The sequence below is a fragment of the Delphinus delphis genome, chromosome 4, assembly GCF_949987515.2.
Source record: "Delphinus delphis chromosome 4, mDelDel1.2, whole genome shotgun sequence".
NCBI lineage: Eukaryota > Metazoa > Chordata > Mammalia > Artiodactyla > Delphinidae > Delphinus > Delphinus delphis.
In genome coordinates, this window is record NC_082686.1 from 2,181,909 (window position 1) to 2,198,416 (window position 16,508).

Sequence of the window (16,508 nt, forward strand, 5' to 3'; positions counted from 1 at the left end):
GACACATACACGCCCACAGAAGAATGAGCCGGTGGGGGAAGCTGCCCTGGGAAGGGCCCCCACGCTCGGGGGTGCGGGCGAGGGTGAATGTGGTGGTCACGGTTGGTCGTGGACTTCAGCACCCGCTGGGCTGCTGCAATCAGAACTGTATGGGCATGTGGGATAGAGAACGAACAGGATATAAAGGCAGGCCCGGGGCTTCCCTGGTGGCGCAGTGGTTGAGAGTCCGCCTGCCGATGCAGGGGATGCGGGTTTGTGCCCCGGTCCGGGAAGATCCCACATGCCGCGGAGCGGCTGGGCCCGTGAGCCATGGCCGCTGAGCCTGCGCTCTGCAACGGGAGAGGCCACAACAGTGAGAGGCCCGCATACTGCAACCAAAAAAAAAAAAAAAAAAAGGCAGGGCGAGCATCTGGGGAGGGCAGGGGTGGAAAGGAGAAGTGGGCAGGGAGGGACACAGTCGGGGCCCATGTGTCCTGCCGTCTGCTCCAGCATCACTTCCCCGAGCTCCCGGTCCCTCGGTCCCTTGTCTGCAGACGACGCCCAGAGCCTGTCCGGCCACGGCAGGGACTCTGAGGGAGCAGAGGTGCAAGCGCCCGGCACGGTGCTGTACGTGCCCAGAAATGAGGCTGTGAAAACATCGTGAGCCCAGATCCTGGTTCTCAGGTCTTCACGCTATTTGGGAAGAAAGTAGAGACACGGATGCCCTTTATCTCGGTCTCCAGGCATCCTAGCGTCAGAAGGGTACCACTCCACGGAGAGGAGCAAATGAACAGATTTAACAGGCTAAATTCAAGAACAGGCAGGAAAGCAAAGGGAAAGGATGGTGAATAATGATGACGTGATGACAGTGACGTAGAAAGCCCTTCATTACCAGTGATGAACAAGTATATCACTTGATCACGACACGTGTAGAGAGCAGTCTGAAACTCCAGCTGTCTGCTAGACTTACAGGAGACACACAAGGCTAAGACGCGGTGTCACAGAAAGACAGAAACCGAAGGCAAAGGAAAGACGCGCAGACAAACACCCACGGGAAGAACGCTGGTGTGGCACAGCAAGAGGGAGAAGCAGACTCGAAGCGGAGAGGCCCTAAGCCATGAAGGGGGCTGGCACATGGGGACAAGCGGTTCTGAACCGGTGCCCACCACGCGGCCGGAGGACACACCCTGGCCACCGGAAGGAGCTCTGGCGTGTTCCAGGGGAGAGAGAAGACCAGGTGGAGACGGCAGACCCGACAGGATGGCAACCAAGCAGGGCAGGCCGGGGAGGGAGGGGGGCGGGCAGAAGCAGGTACACCGACGGGGAGCCCGCGTGCAGGGGCGTCGGGAGCAGGTGCCAGGCAGGGGAACGCCGCGGGGAGGGGAGGTGTCAGGGCATCTTACTGTCACTCCTAGTAGAGAAACAACAGACATTATCCAGAAGGAGGGGACCCAGGATCTGACATAAAGCTCCTCGTATTAGGTGGCCACTACGGCCAAACGTACTTTCCCCTCTATCGGGTCAGCACTGCCAAACACAAAACAGCACACCAGAAAGGCTGAGAACAGACCCCACATACGGGACCAGCGAGTGCGTTCATGTGCGGGCACCGCGCTGCCTGTGTTTACCCTTGAAATGCACAAAATAGGGACAGCACTAACCCGAACACATGGATCATATCAGTCAATACGAATGGGCTGAGTTCAGCTACCAAAAGGGAACTAGTTTCAAACTGGCTTGTGAAAAAAAATTCAGCTCTGCCAGGTGCAAGAGAAAACCTCAACCCAAACAATTCATCAGGGTCGAAAAGAATGAATAAATACATACTGGGAAATGCCCAAAAAACAGGGTCCAAGATCTTGATATCAGAGAATAGAGTATCAGGCACGGGAAATTAATGAGACAAAGCAGGACTACGGATCATTCTAGAAACTAAAATTCTCAAGGAAGATGTAAGTTTAATATCTATGTACCAAATAAGGCAGCTTTAATTTTCATAAAGCAGAAATTACAGGGATGCCATAGAAACAAATCAAAGCATGCAAATAATAGGTGTTAGTACATCTCTTTTAATCCAAGACAGAACAGTGGCCAGGAACTAAGAGAGACCACAGACGACGCAGCAGCAAGACGTATGAGGGGATCTTTGGGACAGGTGGCCAATCCTGCACTTGATAAGGGAAGACACACTTTCTCCCAATTGCTCAGAGAAACATTCATGAACAGTGCCCATAAATTAAGCAACAAAGAAGTTTTCAACAAATCCCAAACAGTAATTAAAACACAGACAATATTGCCTAGAAATCAGGAGACAGAAAAGGCCTTTCCCACCCCACCGTCTGCCCCAAACATGAATATTTTCCTCTTAGACGCTCCTCTCCAGGGGAAGTAGAAACCCAAACTGCAGAATTTCTAGAAAACGTAACGAAAACTAAAGCAGTGCTTGGAGGAAAATTTATCACATTAAATACTTTACATCTTTAGAAATGAGAGCATGAAAATAAGAGAGTTAAGCCTCCAATTGAGAAACTCAGAATTACAAAAGTAACTGAAGGAATTAATAAGGTAAAAGCAACAATGCGTTAGAAAAAAAAGCATATAATAGTTAAATCTTTAAAAACTCGTGTTCAAAAAAATTAATAAAACATACACCCCCTAGGGCAATAAAAATACATAAAATAAGAAAAGAGAAAAACATCAAAAAATAAAGTTTTTTAAAAATCACGGAAATAACTGTACATCTCTATGCAAATAAAGCTGAAAACTTGGTTGACATGGATAATTTTCTAAGAGAAAAAAATTTACGGAAACAGTGACCCCAGAAAAGATAGAAAGTCTGAACAGACCTAGTTTTATAGAATTAGAAGAGTTGTCTGTCAGAGTTACCTCTAAGAAAAGATACCAAACCCAGATGACTCAGTCCTATAAGAACAGATTATCTTGACACAACCTAACATTCTCCAGAACACAGAGAAGGAAGGAAATTTCCAAATGCCTTTTTATGAAGGAAGCGGGATGCTGAATCCACAATGCGAGAGTGAAAGCAGAAAGAGGGGGACTTGTCCAAATCAACAGTTCTCAAGTGTGATATGAGGACCCCGGGGCGGGGTGGGGGGAGTCTGAGAGTCATCTGTTTTCCCAGCACATACTTGGTGAAGCAGAATTTTCATCCATAGCTCCACCAAACAACACAGTAAAACAGTCTGAATGCAGAAGCAGGTATTTCAGGGGTCTCCTATTAGGTCAGATGCCTGAGAGATTAATTACATTGTAGAAATATAAAATAATGGCCCTCTCCTCATTACATTTTTTTTCAGTTTTGGAAAATATAGTTCTTCTTCATTAAAAATTGCTATTTATGTTAACATGTAATGGGTTTATTGCTGCTCTTTTTTTTTTTTTTTTTTTTTTTTTTGAGGTACGCGGGCCTCTCACTGCTGTGGCCTCTCCCGTTGCGGAGCACAGGCTCCGGACGCGCAGGCTCAGCGGCCATGGCTCATGGGCCCAGCCGCTCCGCGGCATGTGGGATCTTCCCGGACCGGGGCACGAACCCGTGTCCCCTGCATCAGCAGGCGGACTCTCAACCGCTACACCACCAGCCCTATTGCTGCTCTTTTAAATGAATTATTAAATAAAAATTTTTAGTGTTCTGTGTTGATTTCTAAATGATTACCTATCAAGAGCAGGGTTTCTCAGCTGTGGCACTATTGACATTTGGGACCAGATGCTCTTCTGTCAGGGGACAGTCCTGTGCACTGTAGGATATTCGGCACTATCCCTGACTTCTACCCACTGGATGCCAGTAGAGACACCCCAGCACACCAGTTGTGTCAACCAAAAGCATCTCCTGGTGTTGCCAAATGTCCCCTTGGGTGGGGGAAGGATCACCCCAGCTGAGAACCACAGTAGATATAACACAAAAACAAAAGCTTCTTAGGGTCCTCAATAATTTTTTAAGAGTGTAAAGAGACCAAAAGTTTCAGACCCACTGCTCTTTACTTATGGATATAAATACAAAAATTCCTTTAAAATTAGCACACAGACTCTAACAGCACATTAAAAAGCTAATGCACCATGACCAAGTGGGGTCTGCTCCATGAATGCAAGGATGGTTCGACAGGAGGAAATCTATTAATAAAATCCATTATATTTCTTTAAAAAGAATTCTGGGCAGATAATTTAACAAAATCTAACCTCACTCCCTGATGAGAACACTCACTAAAGTAGGAGCAATTTAAAATTATTACATACACTCATTCTATGCTTCCCCCTAAGACGAGACGCTCACCATATACTTCTCCGTGAGGTGGTAACATCTAAGACTCCAAATCAGCGTTTACTTAATGGAGAAACACGAGAGGCATCCAGCAAACATCAGGAAAAAGACAAGACGCCCGTTGCTTAACAGGCCAATCAGATGCGTGAACACAGACCGGACATTCTCAATAAGTGTACCTTAGCAAACCGATTCCGGTCACATAGTTAAAAACAAAACATCGTGACCAAATCTGGTTTATGCCAGGACGCAGGAATGGTCTACCATAGAAAATCAATTCGTCTAGTGATTGTCAACAGACAAAAGAAGAAAAACAACACGATTATTTCATGAGCTTCAGGAAAAGCAGCTTAAGTTGCTCAGCACCTCCCACAACTGTTTAAGGACGTCCGGCCTCAAGGCCCCTACTCCCCAGAAAGCTCACTGCAGCCATGGTGATAAGACAAGGAAAGAAATAAGAGAGGGCCTCCCTGGTGGCGCAGTGGTTGAGAGTCCACCTGCCGATGCAGGGGACACGGGTTCATGACCCGGTCCGGGAGGATCCCACATGTGCGGAGCGGCTGGGCCCGTGAGCCATGGCCGCTGAGCCTGCGCGTCCGGAGCCTGTGCTCCGCAACGGGAGAGGCCACAGCAGTGAGAGGCCCGCGTGCCGCCAAAAAAAAAAAAAAAAAAAAGAAAGAAGAGAAATCAGGGTTAAAAAGAAGGAAACCAGCTTTCGTCACTTGTGGGTGATATGACTGTCTACACAGAAAATCCAGGAAGTTCTTGAGGCAGGTTATTGGCGATAGCAAGGGGGCAGCGAGGGTTCCGGCAGCTGGGCAGCCGGGCAGGGCCTCCCTCCTCCCGGGTCTGCTCCCAGCCAGCAGCTCCCCCGAGAGAAGCTCACGTCGCTGGGGGAACCAGGAAGACAGCACAGCAGCCCTAGACCCGAGAAGGGGCCACACGTGTGCGACCCGACGGGCGCTCATGGGCCAGCCCTCCCTCCAGCATCTGCGCTGGGCTGTGCAAGCTGGACTGTCCCTCGCCTGCCTCGGTCCTGGGGTTCCCATGTTTCCATGGACACGCTTCCTAAATTCAATTCACACACAAGCCCGTGTGAAACAACCTCAGTCAAGGCCAGAGCCAAGTGCGCGAGGCGGCAGCAGGAACTCGCAGTTCCAGAAGGCGCTTCCCCGGACGCCCATCCCCGCGCGTCTCGCTCCGGCCCCGTGGAGCAGAGCCGGCCAGCCCGCGGCAAGCGTCCTGGCGCTCAGGCACGGCGCCTGGCTCAGGCGTATTCTCCCACTGTCGGTTCTATTCACCGAGAGAGAAGGAACAGCCAGGCGGACGGCGTCTGTGGGACACGGTGGCCTCGTGGCCAAGCAGAGCCAGACGGAGGCCCCGGCCCGTTTCTGCTTCTGCTGTGCTTGCACTTCAGATACTCGAAGGACCCGGCTTTGCTACCGAACGCTGGTGACCAGGCGATAAAGCGCATGTAACCACGTGTGCACACAACCCTTTACACGTCTACCAACGACAGGAACGCGGCCTGGAATGTTCCAGAAAACAGACACTCCTCGGTGGAAACGGAATCCGGCCCAGGCCACTGTCCCTGCAGAGCCTACCCACGCCCACCCCTCCAGCTTACAAACAGCACCAGCCAGAGACTCCACACGGGCAGGGGGCAAAGTCCACCTTCCAGCAGGTCAGGCAGCTGGGCTGGGCAGGGCCGCTCAGATACTGCAGAGCCTGGAGGCCCCTTGTCACCCTCCCAGAGGACCGTCCCCACTGCACTCACCCAACCCCTCCCCCCAGCCCCTCAACACAAGAATGAGTGTGCTACTTATGACGCTTTCTGAGACGCACAAACACATCTCAAGTCTAAGAAACTGATAAGCAGGTAAATGTGCTCTGACGCTACCACCCAGACTTCTTGTAAAGCGTGTGCGTGTGCGTGTGCGTGTGCGTGTGTGTATACGTGTACGTACATACGGCCGTGCTCCTTAGAACATGCATCAAAGAGGAAGCGTGTGCGTGTGCGTGTGCGTGTGCGTATATACGGCCGTGCTCCTTAGAACATGCATCAAAGAGGAAGCTGAGTCTTTTTAAATGAGGGAGATCTATGTGTAGTAAAAGACCCTCAAGCAAGTTAAAACTAAGTCGCGCAGATGGATATCATGACACATAGACACATTTTTAGAAACTCTGTGCCCGTGTGTTCTTAAGTGTGTTTTGACAAGCTCCGAAAGGATAAACCACAAGCCATTTTTCGTGCTTCCCTCCAGGAAAAAGGGTGGGATTTGGGGTGGAGTAAAGAGTGGAATTTTGATTACTTATTAGATTTGGTTCTGTGTTTAATTTTTATAAGCACGTATCACTTCTTAAATTAAAATTTAAATATTAACAAAAAATTACCTGCTGGTTTGTAAAGCTCCAACCTTCTGTCTCTCCAGTGGTGACGAAGTCTAAACAACTATGTTGAACACTGTTAAGACTGTTTCTCAAGGGAAAAAGCTTACCCTGCAGGACACCGGGCCCCTCCAGACACAACTTGGCCCGTCAGAGTCTGAGCCCTTTGCTCAGCCCCTCGTGTCACCTTTAGAGCAAAGAGAACCCGTCCTCAAACGCGGCCATGCAGGGGGCTGCACACGGGGGCCTCCCACCTCGACCGCCCTCGCAGCCCCTCCCCCTGCCCCCCTTCCCCCACCCCCTGGACTGAGTTCTGAGTCTGCAGTCCACGTGGGCCACAGCGGGGGAGGGAAAGGCACTGTTTCAGCATCAGTACCTAAGAAAGACTAAGGAAAACCTTCCAGTCATCTTAAACTTGTAAGAAAAGTTAATGGAAAACTCGTGGGAGCTAAAATTGCAATAAGCTGTAGGAGAGATGTTTTGCTTGTTCTACCGTTCATCAGTGAGGGGGCCACAGAGCCAGCCACTAAGCAGGCTGCCTTGAGGCCACGCTGGAGGCGGGCGTTCTCAGGTCCCAGAGCCCAAGGGTCCGCGCAGCCGAAGTCCTAGCACTCTCCCAGCTTCTCCCCCAGCCTCTCCCTCCCGGGCAGCAGCCGCACATCCTGCAGGGCTGGCACAGGACCTGACGACCAGCACAAGCGTCCACCAGGGTGTCAGGCGCCGGCAGGGACAGGACCACACACACCTGCCCTCAGGGCACAGCAGAGCGCTGAACCCCAGGGGACCACTCGTGAGCACAGGCAAAGGACTCATCCTGAGCCTGCGTCCTCCTCAGAAAAACACAAGTAACATTTGTTCCGCACTATAGGAAGAGAACTGAACAGGGAGGGATTTTTAAGTGCTCAGCTCAGAGCCGACGTGCATAATAGCAATGACAAGAGTGATGGATGAGGGGCTTCCCTGGTGGCGCAGTGGTTAAGAATCCACCTGCCAGTGCAGGAGACACGGGTTAGAGCCCCGGTCCAGGAAGATCCCACATGCTGCGGAACAACTAAGCCCGCAAGCCATAACTACTGAGCCTGCACTCTAGAGCCCATGAGCCACAACTACGGAGCCCGTGCGCCACAACTACTGAAGCCCGTGCGCCTAGAGCCTGCGCTCCCAACAAGAGAAGCCACCACAATGAGAAGCCCGCGCACCGCAACGAAGAGTAGCCCCCGCTCACCGCAACCAGAGAAAGCCCGCGCGCAGCAATGAAGACCCAAAGCAGCCAAAAGTAAAATAAATAAATTTTAAAAAATAAAATAAACGTTAAAAAAAAAAAAGAGTGATGGATGAGCCCCGCTGCCCCCACCCTGGTCCACTCAGCTCATCCTTCCACTCATCAAACCACATTGTGGCTTGTAACTTCCATTTCTCTGACGACTAATTAAGTTGCACATCTTTTCAGATGTTTATTAGACATTTGGACATCTTTTGAGAGGTGCCAGTTCAAGTCACAAACGAGTGATTTGCTTTAAATTTCAATACTGATGATTACTAGCTTGGGCGGCGGGGTTATATCTTTCCTGCCTCTAAAATATGGTCAGTCGTACACGCGTAACTGAAAAGTCATTTATTTTTGTAAATGTTGAGTTAATCTTGCTGGATGCTTGCTTATAAATCTGACTGTCCCGGGGCTGAAAAGCACGTCTCCAACTTGCCACTCTTCTCCCCATCCCTTTTCCCAGCCCTCAACTGCTAAAGAACTTGGAGGTCCCGTCCCCACAAAAGAGGGAGAGCAAACTGATTTCCATCTCCAACCTCCCCCAATCCCGTCTTTCTGGGAGAGGTCTGGTTGATGACCAGGGCCCCCGGTCACTCTCCTCCAGAAACAAACCAGTGTTGACGACACATTCCTGCCGCGTACGACGCGACATGCTTCACACATCAGAAGGCTCTTGGTGCCACCCACAGTCCCCGCGGCCCTCGCAGGCCACATCCTGGGCAGCGGCAATTATGAGGGAGAGAATCCTTTTAGCCCCAAGTATAGTTCACCCACGGCCACATGATAAAAGGAAAGGAATACATGGAGAGCTCAACTTTAGGATACGATGTAGTTTGATATTCTTTTGCACAGAACAGAAGCTTGCAACAATTTAACAGCTAAAACCACAAGCTGTGTACTCAATCAATAATGAGCAAAAAAGAAAAGCAAATAAACCTTTGTTGATTCAGAATGTCGGGAGATGAGGTGCTCAGAGAACGCGGTAGCTGACAGCTGCCATGTAGTCATATTTATATTTCCAGTTATCCAATAAGCGCTCATAATAAAATAATTATAAAGAGACACTAAACAAAGTAGTTTTAACTGCAGTGCTCCAGTCATATATTTAAGCAACATTATTTTCAGTAAGTCATGACTATAAATAAAAAGTATGCGACTGACACTGGCTTGCGTTCATCCTATTCACATCCCCAGAGCTTGTTCTTAACCCGCTAGGCCAGTTGCTATCAGAACACCGTGTAACTATTACACATGAGGGGAAACTGCCTGTGCCCACCCAGAGTTGGGATCCCGCAGTGAAACTTGTAAACTTCCAAACCTAATGGCTGGATTCGCTCTCTGCAGAAAGCACTTGAAGTGACAGATGTCTCCTGGGTCCAAAGAAGAAATGGCAGGGGGAGGCCTTCTGGTCAAGGCTGGATTAATACAAAAGGAACCCGTCACTCAGTCACCTAACGCGGCAGATCTCCGAGAACGTGTCTGCGCGCAGAAGGTGAGGTCAGCTTGGAGCCTGAAAGGCAGGTCCTGGATGGCCCGAAGCCAGGACACAGGAGCACGGGAGAGGGCCGGGTCACTGGCGGTCACTCTGCGGCCAGGTTCTGTCCTCAGCCTCGGAGGAACCAAGGCCAACTGACCAGGGATCTCTGCCACAGCTGCCGATTACCACTGGGCTTCCCAGAGGAGCTACCTACAGGAGCAGAACATCCTGATGGCAAACATGCTCCCTGACCTCCGGGTCACAGTCCAGCCCTGGACGACTAGGCTGGACAGCTATGTCCATCTCCAAAAGACTCACGGACTTCCAGGTCTGCTAACAAAAGCTGGGTCCAGCTCTGCTAGGGGGACGCCCATTCTTCACTTCCCGAGATGCCCTCCACCCAGCAGCAGTTTTAGCTTGGCCCCTTCACTCATCCCTCCAGGAAGAAACAGAAGGGGAACCGCGTTACCGGGACTTTTTCATTTGTATTCTGATTATAATAAATATCCTTTGTCTGTAAGAAAACTTTAAAGTGTATACCCCTTTAAGAAAATCCAACAATGTGTTAAGGTCCGGCTGTGCCCTGCTCGGTCCCTTCAATGTCACTGAAGCTGGATCAGCGAGTCCGGCTCTCAAGGCGATAGGCTTCTGTGTCTGCCGACAGAGCCAGGTCCAGACCACTGGGGCAGGACCCACTCCAGGGCTGCTCCAGGGAGCACGCACGCACATACACACACACGCACGCACACACGCACGCGGCTCAAGCGTCGGGTGCCCCCCTCTCCTGACTCACCGTGGCCCAGGGTCAGCGGGGTCAGTGGGGTGAGCAATCGTCCTCAGAGGCTTCCAACTTGAAGGCCTGAGAGTTAAAGACAAACAGAAATGTAGTTAGGCAGGACTGGAAAAATACTCCGTGAATAAACTACGCGCAGTTACTTTAAAATTAAAAAGACTGCACATCAGGGAAGCAGACAGTTATGAATGAACTTGATTCAGGTCCCGATGACCTGAATGGTCTACTAACTTAAGCAAACACCAGGGACACAGCCTATCAGGCCTTTCCAAGTGCTGTTACTTCCCCCCGCCTGATAAGGAGGCCCAACAGATGGCCCATAAATGAACAAACCGCAGAGATGCAGAGACCACACCCCAGGACGGACCGCGAAGCAATTTCAACCTCGCCTGCAGGCTCGCACGAACAGCGGAAGGTAGGCCACCTCCTGGATGGATGGACAAGACGCAGAACAGCCTCCAGGCCTCCCGGCCCCTCTGGGCGCTGAGGCTCCCGTTCCCAGGACAGCCACTGTGCCGACCTCGCCTGCACTCTCCTCCCTCCCAAACCCACTAAGCCTGCAGGAGGGGCTCCCGCCAGGCCAGCCCAGTCTGCCATTGATAAAGCCAAACCCAGGCCGACCGGCTAATTTTAGTCCTTGTTTTTGTTTGTTTTGAACTGTGGTAAAATACACACACAAATCCCCATTTAAACCATTTTACAGTGGTCACAGTTCAGTGGGGCTAAGTCCATTCACACTGTTGGGGAGCCATCACCACTGTCCATCCACAGAACTTTCCATCTTCCCAAACTGAAACTCCGTCCCCATGAAACGCTCCCTCCCGTCCCCTCCCCGGGCCCCGGCCCCCACTGTTGTCCTGCTGTCTGTCCCTACGAATCTGACTCCTCCAGGGACCTCGTGTAAGTGGATCACACAGTAGTTGTCCTTTTATGTCTGGCTTATTTCACTGAACATAATGTCCTCAAGGTTCATTCATGTCGTAGCCTGTGTCATAACTTTGCTTTTAAGGCTGAATGATATTACACTGCATGCAAATACAACATTTTTTTCTTCTATAAACCTTATAGCTTTAGCTTTCGTATTTAGGTCTGGGCGACCAGACCATTCTGAGTTAATTTTTTAATATGGGATGAAGTTGGGCGAAGGTTCACTGTTTTTGCACATAGCTGTCCAATAGTCCTGGCACCAGCTGTTGAAAATACTATCACTTCCCCATTGAATTATGTTGAAACTTTTGTTGGAAATCAATTTACTATAAATGTGTGGGTCAGTTTCTGGAATCTACTCCGTTCCAATGATCTGCATGTATATCTTTTTGCCGTTCCACAACGTCTAGATTACCACAGAAGCAGAGGAAGTCTTAAAGCCAGGCACTCTTTTCTTTGCCTCTTCAAAAATTATTGGAGCTCTCCTAGGTCCTTAGATTTCCAATGTAAATTTTAGAATAAGCTTGTAAGTTTCTACAAAAAGCCTTGCCAGGATTTTGATTGTGATTGCACTGAATCTATTTAACAGTTTTGGTAGAATTGACATTTTAGTAACATTGGGTCCTGTGGTCCATTAATATGGTATAGCTCCCCATTCATTTAGGTCTGCTTTAATTTCTCTCGGCACTATTTTGTTATATTTATCCCTAAGAATTTCATATTTTTGATGCTACTGTAAATGGTGTTTTGTTACAGCTTTTAACTATTCGGTGCTAGTATGTAGAAATAAAATTAATTTTGTTATAATGGCCTTGAGTCCTGTAAATTCACCGAACTCACCTACTGGTTCTAGTAACTTTGTGCATCTCTTAGGATTTTCCACATAGGCCATCATGCCATCTGTGAGTAAAGACATTTTTACTTCTTTCTTCCCCTTCTGCATGTCTTTTCTTTCTTTTTCTTGCCTTATTCTTCTAGTATAATGTTGAATAAGAGTGGTGAATAAGAGCAGATGTCCTTGCCTCGCTCCCAATATAGAAGGAAAGCTTCAGTCTTTCACCATTATGTAGGATGTTAGCTGTAGGTTTTTCATAGATGCCCTTTATTAGACTGAGGCCATCGACTTCTAGTTTGCTGAGAGATTTTTTTTTTTTTAACCACAAATGAGTAGTAAATGCCTTTTTTTTTTTTTTTTGCACCACTGAGATAGTCATATGGTTTTCTTTTTTGTCTGTTAATAAAGTGAATTATAATGACTGATTTTGAATGTCAAACCAACTTTGCATTCCTGGGATAAATCTCACTTGGTTATGGTGCACTAGACTTTTTACATATTGCTGGGTTTGATTTGCTAAACATTTCTATTTCAGGCAGGATTTGTTCATGATGGTATCGGTCCATACCTGTGTGGTTTGGGTACCAGGGCGATGCTGGCCTCATAAAATGAGCTAAGTGTTCCCTCCTCCTCTAATTACTGGAGGACTTTGTGTAGAACTGGTACTATTTCTTCCTTAAATGTTTGAAAGAATTCATCAACGATGTCATCTGGGCCAAGAGTTTTCTTTGTTAGAAGGTTTTTATATACAAATTGCATTTTTTGATAGATTCAGGGTTATTTGGGTTATCTATTTTGACTTGAATACGTTTTAGTGATTTCTTTTGCTCCAGGAATATGTCCCTCTCACCTGTGTTGTCACATCTCCTGGCATGGAGCGTTGCAGAATATTCCCTTAGGATCTCTAGTGACTCTTCCCCTCTCAGTTCTGATTTTGGGAGTTTTTCTTCTCTCTTTTTTTTTCTGATCAGTCTAACTAGAGGTTTACCAATTTTAATGATTCTTTCAAAGAACCAACTTTCGGTTTCATTGATATTTTTCTACTGTTTGTTTTCTATCTCATTGATTTTTGCTCTTTGTTATTTCTTTCCTTTGTTTACTTTTTCTTAAGGTTGAAGCTTAAATCATTGATTTGAGGACTGCTTTATGTTCTAATATGATCATTTAATGCTATAGATGCCTAAGCACTATTTTCCCTGCATTCCACACATTCTGGTACCTTATGTTTTAACTTCCACTCAGTTCATAATGTTATCAAACTTCCCTCGTGACTTTTCCTTTGACCATGGACTATTTAAAAGTGTCTTTATTGAGTTTTCAAATATTTGAGGATTTTTCCAGATATCTTTCAATTACTGACTTCTAGTTTAATTCTCTGTTGATCACAGAAAATACTTTGTATGGTTTCAATTACTGAGGTTATTTTCATGGGCCAGAATTTGGTCTACCTTGGTGAAAGCTCCGTGTGTACTTGCAAAGAAGATGTGCCCTGCTGTTGCTGGATGGGTGTTCTATCAACACCGGTCAAGTCAAGCTGATTGATGGTGTTGTTCAAGTCTTCTCTATCTGTACTGATTTTCTATTTGTTCTGTCAGTTATTGAAAGAGGAGTGTTGAAATCTCCCACTGTGATTGTGGGTTTGTCTAATTCTCCTTTCAGTTCTATCAGTTTTTGCAGTATGTATTTTGAAGCTCTTGTTAAGTGCACATATATGCAATATATTACGTTCTCTTGATGACCCGACCCCTTTTATCACTATGAGGAGACATTCTCTTCCCTGGCAATATTTCTTGTCCTGAAATATAACGTGTCTGATTTTAATATATCCCCTTGGGCTATCCTGTGATTCATGTTGGCATGGTATCTATCTCTCCAACCCTTTACTTTTAACCTGTCTCTGTCTTTGTATTTAATGTGGAAAGCACGTTTACCTAATCTTTTCTATCTGCTCTGACACTCTGACAAGCTGCCTTTTAATTGGAGTTCTCAGGCCGTCCGTATTTGATGTGATTATTGATATGGTTGGGATTAAATCTATTATCGTTCTATCTGTCCTATCTGGATTTGTTTGTTTCATTTTCTCTTTTTTCTGTCTTCTTCTGGATTAGGGATTTTTTTAAGATTCCATTTTATTTCCATTATTAGTTTGTTAGCTATACCACTTTGTTGTTTTTTTAATGGTTGCCCTAGAATTTACAAGGTATATCTTTAGTATATCACTGTCTACTTTCCAATGAATATTATAATACTTCACATGTATTTTAAGAGTTTTACTAGTTTCCACTTCCCCACTTCCAGATTTTTGGCTATATTACTACCATACCTCTTACTTCTACTTATAAACTCTACACAACATTGTTAGTACTTTTATTTTAAACAGTAAATTATCTTTTAAAGGACTTTTTTTTTTTTTTTTTTTGCGGTACGCGGGCCCCTCACTGTCGTGGCCTCTCCCATTGCGGAGCACAGGCTCCGGACACGCAGGCTCAGCGGCCATGGCTCACGGGCCCAGCCGCTCCGCGGCATGTGGGATCTTCCCGGACCGGGGCACGAACCCGCGTCCCCTGCATCCGCAGGCGGACTCCCAACCACTGCGCCACCAGGGAAGCCCTAAAGGACTTTTTAAAATGAGAGGACAAAAGTCTTTTACATTTTCCTGCATTTCTGCTGCTTTTTATTCCTTCAGATCCAAATTCCTGTCTGGTGTCACTTTCCTTGTCCCCAGAGGACTTCCTCTATATTTTCTGGAGTTCAAGTCAGCTGGTGATAATTTTTTTCAGCTTTTAAATGTCTAAAAAAGTCTTTATTTGGTTTTCGCTTTGGAAAGAGACTCTGTTAGCTAAGGAATTGTAGGCTGAAGCTTTTTTTCCTTCTGTATCTTGAAGATGCCCTTCCATAATCTTCTGAATTGCACCACTTCTGACAGGAAGTCCACTGTGACTTCACCTCTGTTTCCTCTGTACAGTGTAGGCTTTTGCCTCTGGCTGCTTTTAAGATCTTCTGCCTTTAAGATATCCAGAAATTTGATTCTGATGTACATGGGTGTAGTTCTCTTCATGATTCTTCTGCCTGGGATTTACTGATCTTCTTGAAAGTCAGTTTTCATCAAATTTGCAAAATTGTAGCCATTATTTTTTTTCAAATATTTTCCATCACACACATCTCTTTTCTGGAATTCAATTTCATGTTTGTTATCCCTCTTTATATGGTTCCACTGATGCTGTTTTTTTTCCTCCCTGTCCTTTTCCTGTGTTTCATTTTAGAACGTTTCTAGTGATATGTCTTCAAGAATACTGAGGATACATGTTGGGTCTGAGTGTCTGAGCCCCCGTGAACCCCGCCCAGCGCATTCTCCTCTCTAGGAGCTTTGGGTCTTTTTTACATCTTCTGTTTTCTCCTCGTCCTGTGCATATTTTCTTTGTGCCGTGGGACACGTGGAACACATTTGGAACGGGCGTTTTCAGCATCCTTCTGTGCGTATCCTGCCATGTGGATAGCTGTGGGTCCACCTGGACCTGTTTCTAGTTGATTTTTCTCGACTTCCGGGTTATGTTTCCCCACCTGTTTGCATGACAAGGAATTTCTGCTCGGCTCCTGGACACTGTGGACATGGCGCGTCGGGGGATGAGCTTGTGGTCCCTCAAGTATTGTCAGGCTTTGTCTGGGAGTGTCATTAACTTTCTCAGAGTTGTTTGCCCTTCCCAAGCTTTGTTTCTGTGGGTCCTGAGCAGGCTCGCATCTGCGGGGGAGGCGATGGCCTCTGAGGCGCCTCCCCGACATCCTCTGAGCTGTGAGGTCTCTCCACCTGGCTGGTGAGAACACAACTTCATGCACAGCCCGTGTGAACTGAGGGAACGGTTCTAGCTACCCCTTTCCAGGCTCCCCCGACCTTGGTGGCGTCCCACACACGTGCGCAGATCACCACAGTCTAAGAACGAGTCGGGGGGTACCGTTCTCAGCTCTCTAGAACTCCTGAGTCACGCAGTCCTATCCTCTCCAGGATTCCCACAAGTTCCAGCCTTCACGGAGTCCCTGAACGCCAGCCTCTGTCTCCACCTGCCCTCCCTGTGCTCGGCTGGCCGCTGCAGGTGATAAGCTGGGAGAGGGGTGCCCCACTCACACCCTCTCGTGGGGTCGCCGTCCGGTGCCCCTGCTGTGCAGGTGTGAGGTCGGTAGCCTCACACACTTCTGTGTGTTTTCCTTTGTTTAAGGTGGGATGTGCGGTCTGGTCCCTTTCATCCCATCGTGGCTAGATGTGGACGTTGGGATCTTGCATTTTCACTCCGTTTCTCACTCGTCCACAGTGGGCACCGCTAGCGGACGTGACCGCTGCACCTCAGCTGAGAAGCGCTGATCAGCACGTCAGAGGCAGAGGCTGCAGCTGCACAGAATGGAGATGCCTGCAACATCTGGAAAGAGGACCAGCGACTCTCCTGCACGCGGGTGGATGGAGGGGGGTCCAGGCGGGGGCGACAGCACGAGGCAGGAGGGCGCAGCTCAGAACCAGCGGCAGGTGGCAGGGCCTCCCCCATTGTTGCCCCTTCCTGAGACGTTCCATACTGGCAC

At 47.9% G+C, this 16,508-nt stretch overlaps 1 protein-coding gene across 2 annotated transcripts in view; it reads right to left on the reverse strand.

Moving 5' to 3' along the window:
* The window catches only part of AGPAT3 (1-acylglycerol-3-phosphate O-acyltransferase 3), a 101,118-nt gene that overhangs the window by 63,661 nt on the left and 20,949 nt on the right, over positions 1-16,508 (reverse strand). For both annotated transcript variants that reach the window (XM_060010247.1, XM_060010246.1), the window contains exon 2: positions 10,181-10,246. The gene's annotated coding sequence lies outside the window, so the exon portion shown is untranslated. The remainder of the gene's footprint in view (positions 1-10,180; positions 10,247-16,508) is intronic.